Here is a 14,804-nt window from a genome sequence, read left to right as displayed (position 1 = left end):
TACTAAACGGGAGTGAACTGCCCGAATTTTTTCGTCAGCTTTCGCGGAATCACCATCGATATCGATTATTGACGCCGTTATCGCTTCCAAGGTATGGTTGATCTGCCAAACCTCGTTTTTGTAAGTCAGATCGCTTGTAGAAACGATTTCAAGTTCCCTACTAATTGCCCTTGATACCAACTTGGCCTTACTGGCAACACCATCTCGAGAAATCAGATCACGAATTTTTAACTCATAATCTAGTTCATCTTCCGAAAGATATATAGGATCAAAAACATCGAATGTCAACGCCATAGTGATATAAAAAGAAGGTGCCGATGTTGAGAACAATAAGTCTTAGTTAAACGAATAAGTTTTATAAGAATGCAGTGACTAATAGAAAATTCAAAGACTAATCAGCTCCAGATGTTAACTGCCCTGATCTCACATACAAACTTTCAACAAAAATCGACTGCTTCTCGGGCCCCACGTTGGGCGCCAAAAATAAGTGCACCGTTTCCAATTTTGAAAATCGGCCACTGCGTACGGCACTCAGTTGTTTCGGCGGCGGGTCGCAGGTTCTCTCGAAATTTAACCTCTTTGCAGTCGATTTTATTGAAAGGATGTAAGGGGGAGACTGATTAGTGGGCGCCAGGTAGTTAGTAAATAAAATGTTTTATGAAACTAGCAACTACCAATTTAGTTTCAAACTATTGAAAAAAAAAAAATACATAAGTAAGGGACAACCGATTTATCAAATTAGGAAGAAAGAAAAAAAGAAAAAAAAAAAAAGATTAAAATATTCACACTACTTATTTCGACACAATTAAAGGCCGCGCTTACGTAAGCTTGGTTTACAACGAATTAATTATAACTAAGAATAATTCTTTAGACTAGTGCCTGAAGGACGATGGTACTATATTTGACGTGTAGGGCGCAAATTCATAGATTGGAAAAATCTGACCTTGGGCGTTTCCAGAGATAGTGATGTTCCGATTAGCGGTAAATTATTTCTGGCGTACCGGCGAAAATGTTCCAGGCCGTCCTCAAATTCGAGAGCTTCAAAAAAGTCAAACGAGAAGCCGTGCCGCCTTCAAGATGGCGTCGTCAAAAAATCTTGGCTTGGTTCGACGTCGCACACGGTACCAGACAAGAAAAGGAAAAACCCTGAAATTTCCAAGCGGTTTAATTTGACGGAAAAGACAGTTTTAATAATTACCTCAAGTGGCTGCTGAGGGTTTTCAAGCAACGAAAAATTTGGTGCGCAAAAATGACACAAGTCTTCACCACCGTGAACACTCTCGGAAAAATGTCGCCGGAAAAATCTTAAAAACCAAGAATCGTCTCAAAGGTAGGGGTAGATATTAAGGTGACCAATGCGCTGTCGGAGGTGACCACTGCCCAGCGGCGTACACGTAAACCGGAAGGGACTGAGACATGGATTCGTTATTAGCAATTAGAATTCGCCAAGACAAAGCATAGCACCTGGTGGAAAAATGACCAAGAGACGGCAAGAAAATTTTTTCAGAGTGGTGAACCGGGACTTACTGATTATTCCAGGAGTGACGGGAGACGACGCTGACCGGAAGTCGCCTTAAAAATGGGGGACCTCGTCACTCTGACGTAGCGAAGGTGTCGTCGATAATTAAAAACGAAATTGATAAAGAACCGATAACGATACTTGATAGAAACGTACTCACTCAAAAGAGGGAGCTACGATGATGAAAATAATATTTTTGGTTATTAAAACTAAACGCACTACGGCAAAAAGATAAATGCTGGAAAGGGTTGAAACGACAAAAAAGAAATGCAAAATTTTCCGGTGAAGCCTGAGGAAGCCAGCACTACCTGGTTGATTATAGCATCAACTACGCTAAAACAACCTGAAGGGTTGAACTACAAGTGGTTGATTATAGCATCAACAACGCTGAAATTTTACCATCGGTAAAAGAAAAACTAAGATATGAAGAAAGGGGAAAGGACAGAAGAAACAGGTCCATTAGAGGACTTTTACCTCAAGCAGGACTAGGCTGATGGACTATTCTTTTCCCGGTCCAGCACAGGAAAACGTAACGCATGTTACAGTACATACAAAAGTTTGCAAGAATCGGTCTGGTACTTTCGAAGATTTATCTGTCTAATAAAAGTAGGCACAGACGCGAAGAGACGGCAAACGGCAGCCGGCAGACGACAGACAGACAAACAGAGGGAAACCTATGTTTTCGCATTTTAAGGGTTATGAAACGAGTATATATAAAAGTAGTCAGTCGCCCGATGGATTCCGATTGCAGTACTTCCTTAACTTACGCTTGATAAATTGTAGGAAAATTTAACCTTTTGTCTTTGATATTGCATTTTCAACTCGAACTTTCAGTTTGTAATCTGTCAAGATGTAGTTTTCAGCGTTTATTTCTGTAAAATTTATCTCGACATGTCCATTCCAACATCGAATCTATTAAATTATTATTAAAATTATTAGCGAAAATTGGGTAGGGTAATTATACTAAGAACGTTTTTTTTTATAACCATTGTAAGCTAATTTATGAGAAGTTGTACAATATTGGGGTTAGTGAGGATTAAAAAATGACTACTGCCGTTTAACCGTCGGTGAAAATATAGTACATATCGATACATGTTGTAATTCAGAGAATTGGGAGTTACAGATAGGAAATAGCAAAACATAAAATGTAAACTATACATAAGATACACATAAACAATAACAATAATCAAATAACTGTCACTATTAAGAGAAGCCTCCGAGGAAGATGATGAATTAATTAATTAATTATAATTGTAATGTTTTGTGACCGTTTTCATAAAAGTCTTGTTTATCACGCTTTGTTTCTTTTTACTTCCCGAGCGTAAGTTAAGGAAGTATAGTAATCGAGTCCATCGGACTAAGTGCGATTTTTATATTTTCTGGATGTTTCATGACCCCGACAGTACGAAAAAAGTAGTCTCCCGTTTTCTTCTGTCTGCCTGTCTGTCTGGTGTCTGTATCCATTTTTATTAGACACGTAATCTCCGAAATTGCTGGACCGCTTGTTGTCAAATTTTGTATGTATGTTAGAAATATCATGTACATGGTTAAATACTACCCAAAATTTGGATAATCATCCCCACCAACAATTTGATGACGTTATTTCATTGAATCGTATTTTAAAATAATTCTAATGTTATATAAAAATATACTCCTATACTTGTAGTGTACGAATCCGCTTTCAGTTTTTTCGCTAAACGTTCAAATTTTCGCAAAAACAATTCCAACCGGACAGGAGTCCCCGTGGCGCAGCGGCAAGTCGAGAACTCGGAGATATTCAGCGAAACCGTGGAATATGCGGTAGTGGTTCGATGCCGAATTTTGGCTGTTTAGTTTTTTTTCTTGCATTGTAATACGCCGCGACTACTTTTTTTTTGTACTGTGACTAGTATTATCCAAGTTGATGATTTCATTACCAATTTTTTATTGGTCAAATTAAGAATGAGTCATCCCATTTCCTCGAAAATGTGAAAAACTAATGAAATAATAATGATAAAATAGGGATTATAATATTCAGATCATTTTGCTCAATTGTGGTTTAATTCAAATCAAACTAATTTCTACGTGACATTCTTTCGATGTATATACATAAATAAACACTCGAGAATGCTGGATATGTTTCATAGTACTTTAGGAGCGAGGGAAGTTCTGTCGAAACAACTTTCGATCAATTTTTACTTCCCGAGCGTAAGCAAAGGAAGTATTGTAATCGAGTCCGTCGGCCGACTCTCTACTTTTACGTTTTCTCGGCCTTTCATGACCCCTAGGCCCTAGAGGACGAAGAAATAGGTCCCCCGTTTCCGTCTGTCTGTCCGTCTGTCCGTCTGTCTGCCGTCCCGGATTTTTATTAGACAGATAATCTCCGAAAGTACTAGACCGATTGTTGCGAAATTTTGTATTTATATTAGAAATAACGTGTAGATGGTAAAACGCTAACCAAAATTTATCTAATCTTCCCCACCACTAATGCGATGACGTCAGTTCAAAATTGTACATAGTAAATAGGTTTTAAATTGTATAAAATAACATAGTCCTACACATGTAGTTTAAGTTTCTTGGAGATGTTTTAAAGTTGTCATAGGTGTGATAAATTTATAGTCAAAATGTATTTGCTCATCCCCCCTAAAAAATTGATGACGTCACCTCAAAATTTTGCTGAATAAATCCTACCTTAAATGTGCAAAATATGATGAGTCTCTAGTTGTGATTTATTATTCCATTCATACCTTTGGATTTGCATATACAGGGTGACTCAAATAAATTAATAAATGTGTGAATTTATTTTATTGATTCAATCAGAAACTACAAAACCGAATGCTTTGAAATCTTGGACATGTTTTAAAGTTATCATAGGCAAGATAAATTTTTGGTCAAAATGTATTTGCTAATCCCCTCCTAAAAAATTGATGACGTCACCTCAAAATTTTGCTGAATAAACCTTACCTTAAATGTGCAAAATATGATGAGTCTGTACTTGTGATTTATCATTCCATTCATATTTTTTGGATTTGCATATACAGGGTGACTCAAAAAAATTAATGAAAGTGTGAATTTATTTTATTGATTTAATCAGGAACTATAAAACCGAATGCTTTGAAATCTTGGAGATGTTTTAAATTTATCATAAGCATGGTAAGATTTTGATCGAAATGTAGTTGCTCATCCCCCCTAAAAATTTGATGATGCCACCGCAAAATTTTGCTGAAAAAATGCTTAAATGTATAAAGAATGATGAGTCTATACTTGTGATTTATCACTGCATTAATATTTTTTAGATTTGCTTATACAGGGTGTCTGAAAGAAGTAATGAGTCAATTAATTTTATTGATTAAATCAAGAATTACAAAAATGTAATACAAAAAAGACGTAATAGGCTTGGAGTCGTCACGTTCCCGACAGCGAAGGAAGTACTCTCTAATCTAAACTCTTTAGACCAATTTTTTAATATACATACATATATATGTACATACTGCAGTGGAAAATTTTCACCCAGGTTTCACAATCATTCGAAATATAGTAAGTAATTCAATTGCATCTACATCATTGATGTCTCATTTATTTCAGTAAAATAATTTAGGCGATGTAAGGATACAACAGTTGACATTACTTATTAATAAATAAATTTCAAAAAATCTTCTGCTATTCTCTGAATAATTGTTCTTATATATAAACAAGATTATTAAATTATACTACAGAAAAAATTACACGAGATTTATTATTTATATATTTATTAAAATTTAATAAAATCGTGTTGCCTGGAAATCATCGATTGGAAAGTAAACACTTTCCAACCGGTTAACAAAGGAAATCCGCCAACAATTGCTCATTTTCCAACTTTTTAAAAGTTGAAGTTAAAATCTATATTGTTGAATAATGATAATAAAATAAAAGAGTATGAATAAACATTTTTTTGTTGTAAAATAGGAGTCTCAATGTTCCACGGCACCTCGAAATTTTAAAGCTACGCCCCTGGCACGGGATTCTACCTGCCACTAGTACAGAGTCATTTAAGATCCGTTTACACACTTATTAACTGTAGTTAACTTCGCAAGGCAATAAAATTTTAATGATTACAAAAATTACGTTCTGAGTATACGTTAGCCATTTGTTGCACTACGTGTTAATCACAATTTTAAGGTATTTATTAGAGAACGCCAACCGTCTGTGCAGAACAACAGCAACTCACTATTGTGCCTATTAGTTTGTTGTATTATATTAGCTATTTCTGAGTAACACCCCATAGACAGAATAGCTGCTGGTAAGGAACGAGATTAATGTGTTTCCTAATAGGCGTTTTTGGATGAAAACGCCGCAAACGAGGGACAATTTATTTATTTGGATTGGGGGAGGTGGAGGAGACAATCAAAAATTTCATTTAGATCGTCGTTGTAACAAAAAATGATAAGATCTTCACTGGGAGGATTATATCTGGGGGATACAGATTTAATGAAGTTAGAAAAATAATTGGACATGAAATTTTTAGAGGTGGTATCCGGATGAAATCTGACAGACAAAATGTTTCAATATTTTTATTTGCTTTTGTTATGAAACGGCACGGGGAAGGATGGAATTTCTTTAGATTATTGTTAGTAATTGTTTAGATACTTCTCACAAAATGGTTAATACTTTTACATGTTTTATACCATATGATCGAAAATAGTCCTATAGTAAGCCATGAAATTTATTTTTAAAATAATGTGTTGTCAACATAATTTTTTAACATTAAACTGCAATGCTTGCTAAACAAGTTTTTTCGATCACATGGTATTTAATTTGCCTACGACAAAAGTTATTTAGAAGTTAGATATTTAAAAAAGAAATAATTTTGAAATTACTTAGCTCTTTAAAGGCAATATTTGTAGTGAGCATTTTATTTAGAACATTTAATAAATTAAAAGGTGACATCCATGTAACTGGGAGTGTACGCACGAACGAATTAGATTTCCATTTTGATAAAATTCAACGTAGCTTCGAAACTGTAAAAATGTTTTTAAAAATAATTTTGACTAAAATGTGAAATTATTGTCAGTTATTTTTTTAGGTTTATACCTCAAAGGTTAAAGGATTTTAAATAAAGTGAAATCGCTCTTTACCAGCTCGTAGTATTCAAGAGTTTTGCGTAAAATAATATTTATTTTTCATAATAATGTCGTCTCAGTAATTGTAGAACTTTTTTCATTATCTAATATGTAAATAAAACTGTTTTAGGAGTTTCCTTAAGTAGATGGTTAGTTTTATGCCAAATAAGCATGAACTTACTTATATTTCATAATTTTCATGTAAACATTAATTTTTGTGCTGTGTGGTGTCTGTTTCGTCTTAATATTTGTTAACCTCCATTCCTATCAGAGAACAAGAAAGCTTATTTTTCTGCTGCTATGAAAATTGTATAATCTATTTCCACTGTTCTGTCTACAATCATAAAATTCGGAACGTGTAATTAATTCACCTACCCTATTTACTTTCACAACCTGGGATTTGTAAATTTGAAGTACAAAAACTGAGTTTCTTTCTGTAAGATCTAATATTTTACTTTAACTAAGGACTCCATTTAAAGATTTAAAGTGTAATTTTTTACCTTAATCGTATTTATTTATTTGTGACGTCTTTACTTTCTTCTTGGAATACAAATACATTTTTGAATGTTGTTTTCTAGTTAGTAATCCGTTGTTTGATGTTCTGATTTAATCTTCAGATACTTGTATATAGGAGCTCTTAGATGATTTAGTTACACATCATAAACAACAACAAAACAAAACAGAAAATTATACTTACCATTTGGCCGTCATTAAGCCTTTGTTTAACAGCGTCATCTATTAAAATTTAAAATACTCTCACTGATTAATTGTTTTTAGAATGTATGCTTTTATTTTCAATAATTGTCTTAAATAATTTTATAAGATTAAGTGTATGGTGAATATTTTTTGCATTAATAGACAAACTGATCTTAATTATTGTTCATAAAAATCATTGTAAAGCTTCTCGGCCCATCAGAATTTACCACATAGGTATCTATGTGTATAAAAAACGGGATATAAAGAAACTCACATATTTTCAGTTCAGCAGTATATAACAAATCAAAAATTATTGACCACTGTAACAGTTTTAGAAAAATTATTACCAAATTTTTTTTTCTGGGTTTTATTTTGTATTTTTATTGTACCTAAACAAACATGTTTATATTGTTTCCAAGTCTAACAGCATCAGGCCAATAACCTTAGCAATTCAATTGCTTCCCAGTAGTCTTGATTTGTAACCCTATTAGCATAGGTATTTTGGTGGTCTAATAAGGTTTTTTATTTACTACATTTCTATATATTGTGTCCTAAAAATAGAGTAAAATATGGTAACAAATTCAGCAATAAAAATAAGTAAAAATGGATATAAATAGATACAAACAGTAAATTTTTGATTTACGTTACCAACGTTGTGACGTTATTGCTACATATGTTTAATGGAAATTGATCCATATTTACAAAGAGTGTCACTTTCATGTAACGGCTGAAGGTTTGAACGATCTCAATGTGATCTGTCCTTATATCTATCTTCTATTTTCCATTTTTATTTCTTTACTTCCCGAGCTAAGCTGGGGAAATATTGTAATAGGATCCACCCCATAACCGGCTATTTTTTTAATGTGCTCTTAAGAGCTAATTCGTACTGATCTGTTGGGACTACCTGAATGATTAGGTATACATGGAAGACATCTTAAATGTCTCTGATTGTTCAGGTGCTAGATAGGAAATTATGTTTTTACCTTCCGAGGTCCATTTGACTCGTGGCTACTTTAATGTTTTTTCAAATAGAGTATGAAAGTTGAGTAAAATTAAGAACTACCCACTATTTCACGACAATTCGAATATATACTACAATAACTACTTTTGAAACAGACCTTGTTGATCATAAAAGAAAGTGCAAGTGCTTTGGTTCACTCAATTTTTAGTTATTTGTATTCATCAACTGAAAATGAAATAAATATCTAAGTGTTAACATGAATGTAATCGTAATTTAACGGTATCTCAAAATCCGTTAAAAACATATAATGTACTAAATTAGACTTCCTCGTGAAGCTAAAAATAATGGCGTCCACAAAATTTCCATATGTCTATCCGTTCTCAAGATATAAGGCCGTATATGCTGTAATAAATTTGTCTTAAAAGTTGTTCAAAAATTGGTCAAAGGTTATTTGGACAGAACTTCTCTCGCCGTACAAAAACATAACTAGCGTTTTCTAAAAATTATAAAATTTGATTTTTGAAATGGAGTGAGTTGACTCCATTCATAATTTTTTTGTTACTTTGTATAAACAGTTCTAAAAAATATGAAAGCAATGATAAATCACAACTATAGACTCATCATATTGTGCATATTTTTCATTGGATTTATTCGCCAAAATTTTCGGATGACGCCATCAATTTTTTTGGGGTGGATAAACGGATACATTTTTTTAACCATTTAGCATGCTTACCATAACCTTAAAACGTTTGCAAAATTTCAGAACATTTGGTTTTACAGTTTCAAAGTTGAATGTTAAAATGTTGTTATAAGTATTATTTTTTATTGTTTTCCAAAAATCTGTATATCTAAGGTAAAAAATTAATACGGATTCATTCACTGTAGGAGTATGTCATTTTATAAAACCACTTTTTTGGTGGGGATGATTAGACAAATTTTGGTTAGCGTTTTAGCATATACACAATATTCCTAAAAATAAAGATATCTACAAAATTTTACAACAGTAGGTCCGGTAAAGACTATTACCTGTCTAATAAAACGACGAAAGACGTCAGATAGCCAGACTGAAACGGAAGACCTATTTATTTTTCATACTGCAGAGATGATGAAATGTCGAGAAAGCGTGAAAAAAAGTGTATTTTCCTGGAAAGGTCTGCTTTCGGTTCACTCATTGTGTGGATGTTTGTGGAATTACCGCAAAGCAGCAAGTTTAGGACGTTTTAGGTCACAAAAATCAGTTTTAGGTCACATATTTTCATTTTAGGCAATTAGGCAATTATAAAGTAGGCTCAAATAACGTTATTTTTTGCGAAACACATTTATATCTAAGTTTCATGTAAATGCCTTAAACAGGAACAAAAAGGCAAAAAACCTAAAGTCCGGGCTCTAGTCATTCACTGGATGGACTGTATTACAGCTTAGGCTTAGGGAAGTAAAAAGCAACATTTTTAATTTATGTCATTTGTGAGCTTAAAAGATTTGTTGATGTTTCCATACATTTTGCTTATTATAAACCCTAATGTCGCTAATTTGTTTTGATCAAATACATATTTATTTTAACATTGGAAGAAACCAAAATTTTTCAAATTTTTCGGCAATTATGCAGCTGTTTTTGCCTGTATTTAATCTAAAAAAAATAAGATTTCAGTAAATACAAAGACCGAAACAAATATGTAAGCTTCTTTTTCCACTCACCACTCTAGTATATAATCCAAGAAGTAAAAAGATGCGCGATTTTATAATGAACATAACGTTTTTACATTTTTTAAAAGTTGCAAAATGATCCTCAAAATATTAATGTACAGTTATTTATATAGAATTACCTTTGCCTTTGAAGTACACTCAAATAAATCCAGTTTCTTAGACAAATTATAAAATTTCATTCGTCGAATTTTGCTTTTTTGATGATAACACTTGTAAGTTAAAATAAAAATAGGGACAGGTGAAAAAATTGGTCGAAGGTTATTTCGACAGAACTTGCCTCGCTCCAGAAGGGTAAATAACACCCCCTCAATCCCTGCGCCTCGAGGGTGTAAATTCCAAGGGAACAAATGCGGACAAAATGAAATATATTTAAAACAGATATTCAATCGGAAACAACGTATTCTTAATTCCAAGTACTTGTTTATCTTTAACTGTTTTGTTTATATTTATGCTTCGAAAGGATTCGAGTATTAGCACGTCATATCGTATCAGCGTCGGCATTGAACTACGTAACGGTGACATTAAATGTATGCATCTGTATTAAAAGAAACTGACCTTTGACTGATCTTGTCTCTTAAACACAGAAGAGAGGATCAATTAATTAAGTAAGCATTGTCGGTTTTTTGTCCAAAAAGTATACCTAAATAATAGGAAGATAATACAACAACAAAATAAATTGACTGATTCATTATTTTTTTTTTGTCACCGTGTATAAGCAAATATAAAAAATATGCATGAAATGATAAATTATAAGTATAGACTGATCATAAGTATTTTGCACATTATAAATAGGATTTAATCGGCAAAATTTTTAGATGACGTCATCAATTTTTTGGGGTTGATACACAGATATATTTTGATTAAAAAGTTACCATGCTTATAATAACGTCTGCAAGATTTTAAAGTATTAAGTTTTACAATTCTTGATTTAATAAATAAAATAAATTGACTGATTCATAAATTTTTTTGAGTCACCCTGTATAAGAAAATCTAAAAAATATGAATGCAGTGATATATATAGTATAGACTGATTATATTTTGCACGTTTAAGATTAGAGGAGGATGGGCAAATACATTTTGATCAAAAATTTGCCATGTTTATGATCACCTTAAAACATCTCCATGATTTCAAAACATTCGGGTTTGCATTTCCTGATTAAATCAATAAAATAAATTCATGCATTCATTAATTTTTTTGAATCACCCTGTATATGCAAATCCAAAAAATATTAATGGAATGATGAATCACAAGTAGCGACACATCATATTTTGTACATTTTAGATAGGATTTATTCGACAAAATTTTAAACTGACGTCATCAATTTTTTGGAGGGGATAAGTAAATATATTTTGATTAAAAATCTAGCATGCTTATCATAACTGTAAACCATCTGCAAAACTACAAAGCGTTCAGTTTTGCAGATTCCAAATTAAATTACAAAATGTTGTTTCATAATTTTGATGTTTTTCCAAAAATCTGGACGATTTGCGACTTAATTTTAAATCTGCAAAACCGAATCTTTTGAAATATTGCAGATATTTTAAAGTTATGATAAGCATGAAAAATTTTTCATCAAAGTATATTTACTTATTCTCTCCAAAAAATCGATGACGTCAGCCTCAAAATTTTGCCGAATAAATCCTATCTAAAATGTACAAAATATGATCAGCCTGTACTTGTGAATTATCATTCCAATCACGTTTTGGATTTGCTTATACAGGGTGACTCAAAAAATTAATGAATGCGTGAATTTATTTATTTGATTTAATCAGGAACTACAAAACCGAATGCTTTGAAATCTTGGAGATGTTTTAAAGTTATCATAATAAGCATGCTAATTTTTTGATCAAAATGTATTTGCTCATCCCCCCTAAAAAACTGATACCGTCACCTAAAAATTTTGCCGAATAAATTCTACCCAAAATGTCCAAAATATGATGAGTTCTTACTTGTGATTTATCATTGCATTCGTATTTTTTAGATTTGCTGTACTGATGAGACCAAAGAAGGTTGAAACCGTAATCTACATCTTTTCATTGGGTTGTCTAGCTTTTTGCGTTTAAAGTCAGACATTTTTTAACGGTAAAAATAAAGTATACCTAACGTTTATTATTCACAAACACCGAAAATACAAAATAACAAAAATTGTTTTGTACGTTTAGCGTTATAGTGTAATAAACGTTATACTGTTATCGTGCACCAAGACATCGAAGAAGATTCCGATAAAACCATTTTTTAAATGCTAAGTTACACTTTTTTCTGAACATTGATGTTGCTTAAATTTCAAAAATAATCTAGTAAAATTTAATACAAGTGATGTTGTTTATACCACAAAATCTACAAATAATGACAAAAGAGCGTTAAGCTTAAAAATCTTGACTTCCTAAAGAAATTTCGAACATCAAGAAGCCGCAGAAATATATATATATTTAATTACGTATATTTACTTATATTTAGTATTTTAAAACACATTAGTTTCTTTAGCATTTGGAAATATTAAGCAATAACAATATGGGTTAATCTTCAATTTTTTGGGTTTTACCGTCTAGATGACAAGAATTTCACTTATCAGCAGTAAATAGTAAATGAAAATTATTAATAAGTAATTGTTTAAAACAAAAACCTATTAGTATTCGCAAGTAAATTTTCCAAGTTGAACTTTCAAAAGTTAATAATCTACGGCTGTGGTAGAATTTGTATCTGGAGTTTTGTTCCTTTAATCGTTACTCAACATTCCATAATTCTTTTGCAAGGCTTGGCTTTTTCATATAAAATATATGTCTTATAGATAAAAGAAAACAACGATGCGTATAACGGAAACTGTCCTTAAGGACATTATATTACCAGAAGTTATGTTTGGCAGTTAATTATATTGTTGAAAAGTTGCCAAAAAAAACAAACGGGAAGTCTCACTGTTGTTGTCGATAAATTGTATCCATTTTATTTCGAACAAAGTTATAACGTACAAAGAAACCCTACCACATTCATATTAAAATGTTGGATTCGACATACAGACAAAGTAAAATTTCAACACTGCGCAAAATAAAACTTATTTGTAGATTAAACATCGTGTTTTTGTATTTCAGGAGTTTGAACCATTCCCTAGATTTAGTACGGACAGAAACGGCCAGGAGTTAAGAGGAGTAAAAGTGGAAGAGCTTCTGATATGGAAAATCATTCGGCAACACGGAGTGACGTTCGTCCACAATTCCCACGAAAAATAGAAAAGATGGTGCATAAAAAGTGCTTTGTTGTTGGAGACATTTGTAACGTTTTTAGAATTAACTTTGAAGTAAATGCATTGTTATTTTTGCCACAAATATATTCTAAAAATCACATGTTAATAAAACAAATTTCAGACTTTTACATGCAATGTTTAGTGCAATCAGCTAATGCATTTTGCAAAGGTTCACAAGTGATAGATAAGGTGTTCGGTTTCGTGAAGGTAGGAACTTAGGAAAGCTCATGTCATGCAGTTTAACGGAATTATCCTTATCTCCTAGCTGCGGAGAGTCCCTAAGTGTTAATCAAATTATAAATAGCCACTGATTGCGAATTTCATCCAAAACAAAGAGGGAATACCTATGTGTAAGAATAGCAACATGGTTGTGTGTGTGGTTTACCAAAGTTAGTCAATGAATTCAGCAATACTGAAAACAGCCTCACTGCTTTCTATTTGAACGTGATCTCGCAGTCATTTTTCTACTAAATCAAAACTTTACTATAATTGCCTACATTTTCTAAAACACTTTATGCGTGAGAGTGCCACAGCAAAGCAGCGAGGTTGTTGAGGTGTAATATGAAAAAAGTACTACGACTGGCCAAGCTTATTTTTGTCTGTGATTAAATTAATTTTAAGCAAAGTAAATGTAAAGATATTGTTACATGACCTTATTTTGGAAATACTTATTTTTATTAATACTATTTTGCATCCATCGGACGGAAACAGAGATTTAGTATGTCTTTACAAGGCGACGTAGACTGCTTTACAACAAATTTTATACTACAATAGCCATCGAGAGCGTAACGTAAATTTACGTACCAGTATCTTATTTCAACATGCACGATTTTCTGTTTTATTTTGTATTTAAATGAAAGTTACAATAATAATGCAAATAATGTTGTTAGAAATGTTGGTGTGATAGATGCCCTTGTTGTATGTGTCAATCGCTACATACTAAATCATGAAAAAAAGTTGTTACAAATTGTTTTATTTTCACATGTTTAGAAAGTTATTATTAAATATCACAGATAATGTTTAATATATTTTTTATTTTGATCAACAATGTCTTTTGCCGTGAAATAATACCTGCATTTTTATTTTTGTGACTCATAACTTTTATAAACGTTATTACGATCACAAGACAAAATATATAAATCAAAAGATTTGCCAATGCCGACTATATTATATTTAGAATCAGGTATTATAAGCGGTAATAACGTACAGTAGGTAATAATTTTTGTAATTGCACAGATGTTGAAGCGCATATGATTTCATTCCTAGCTTTAATTTATTCTTTTGAAATAATAATTATTACAAAACTGTTTGCCTGTATATTTTCTTTCATCTTCTCCCATCCTCATATCTGTCTCATTATCATTGAATATCATGTAATAAAAACTAGTCAGTCCATTCATAATCATAAAGTCCATCCTTTCTAGATATGCATACAAGCTTATTATAGACAATCGCATACCTCATTTTGTTTTTATATAATTTTATAATGACGAAAATATCTACCACAAAAGCTAAAAAGCGAGACTGCACATTTAGATATTTGTATAAATACTGTTATTAAATGACATACACTTTGTAAATACGTACATCTTATTTAAGAAAACTTA

General features: G+C 32.0%; 1 protein-coding gene across 4 annotated transcripts in view; it reads left to right on the top strand.

Moving 5' to 3' along the window:
- The window catches only part of Shab (Shaker cognate b), a 124,975-nt gene extending 110,471 nt beyond the window's left edge, over positions 1–14,504 (top strand). For all 4 annotated transcript variants that reach the window (XM_064064794.1, XM_064064797.1, XM_064064796.1 and 1 more), the window contains one exon: positions 13,046–14,504. The gene's annotated coding sequence lies outside the window, so the exon portion shown is untranslated. The remainder of the gene's footprint in view (positions 1–13,045) is intronic.
- The last annotated feature ends 300 nt before the right edge of the window (positions 14,505–14,804 follow it).

The sequence above is a fragment of the Zophobas morio genome, unplaced genomic scaffold (genome assembly GCF_036711695.1).
Source record: "Zophobas morio isolate AGI-343-1 ecotype UQ-CSIRO unplaced genomic scaffold, CSIRO_AGI_Zmor_V1 ptg000024l, whole genome shotgun sequence".
Lineage (NCBI taxonomy): Eukaryota > Metazoa > Arthropoda > Insecta > Coleoptera > Tenebrionidae > Zophobas > Zophobas morio.
Note: the sequence above shows the minus strand (reverse complement) of the source record. Positions and strands in the feature narration are given on the sequence as shown.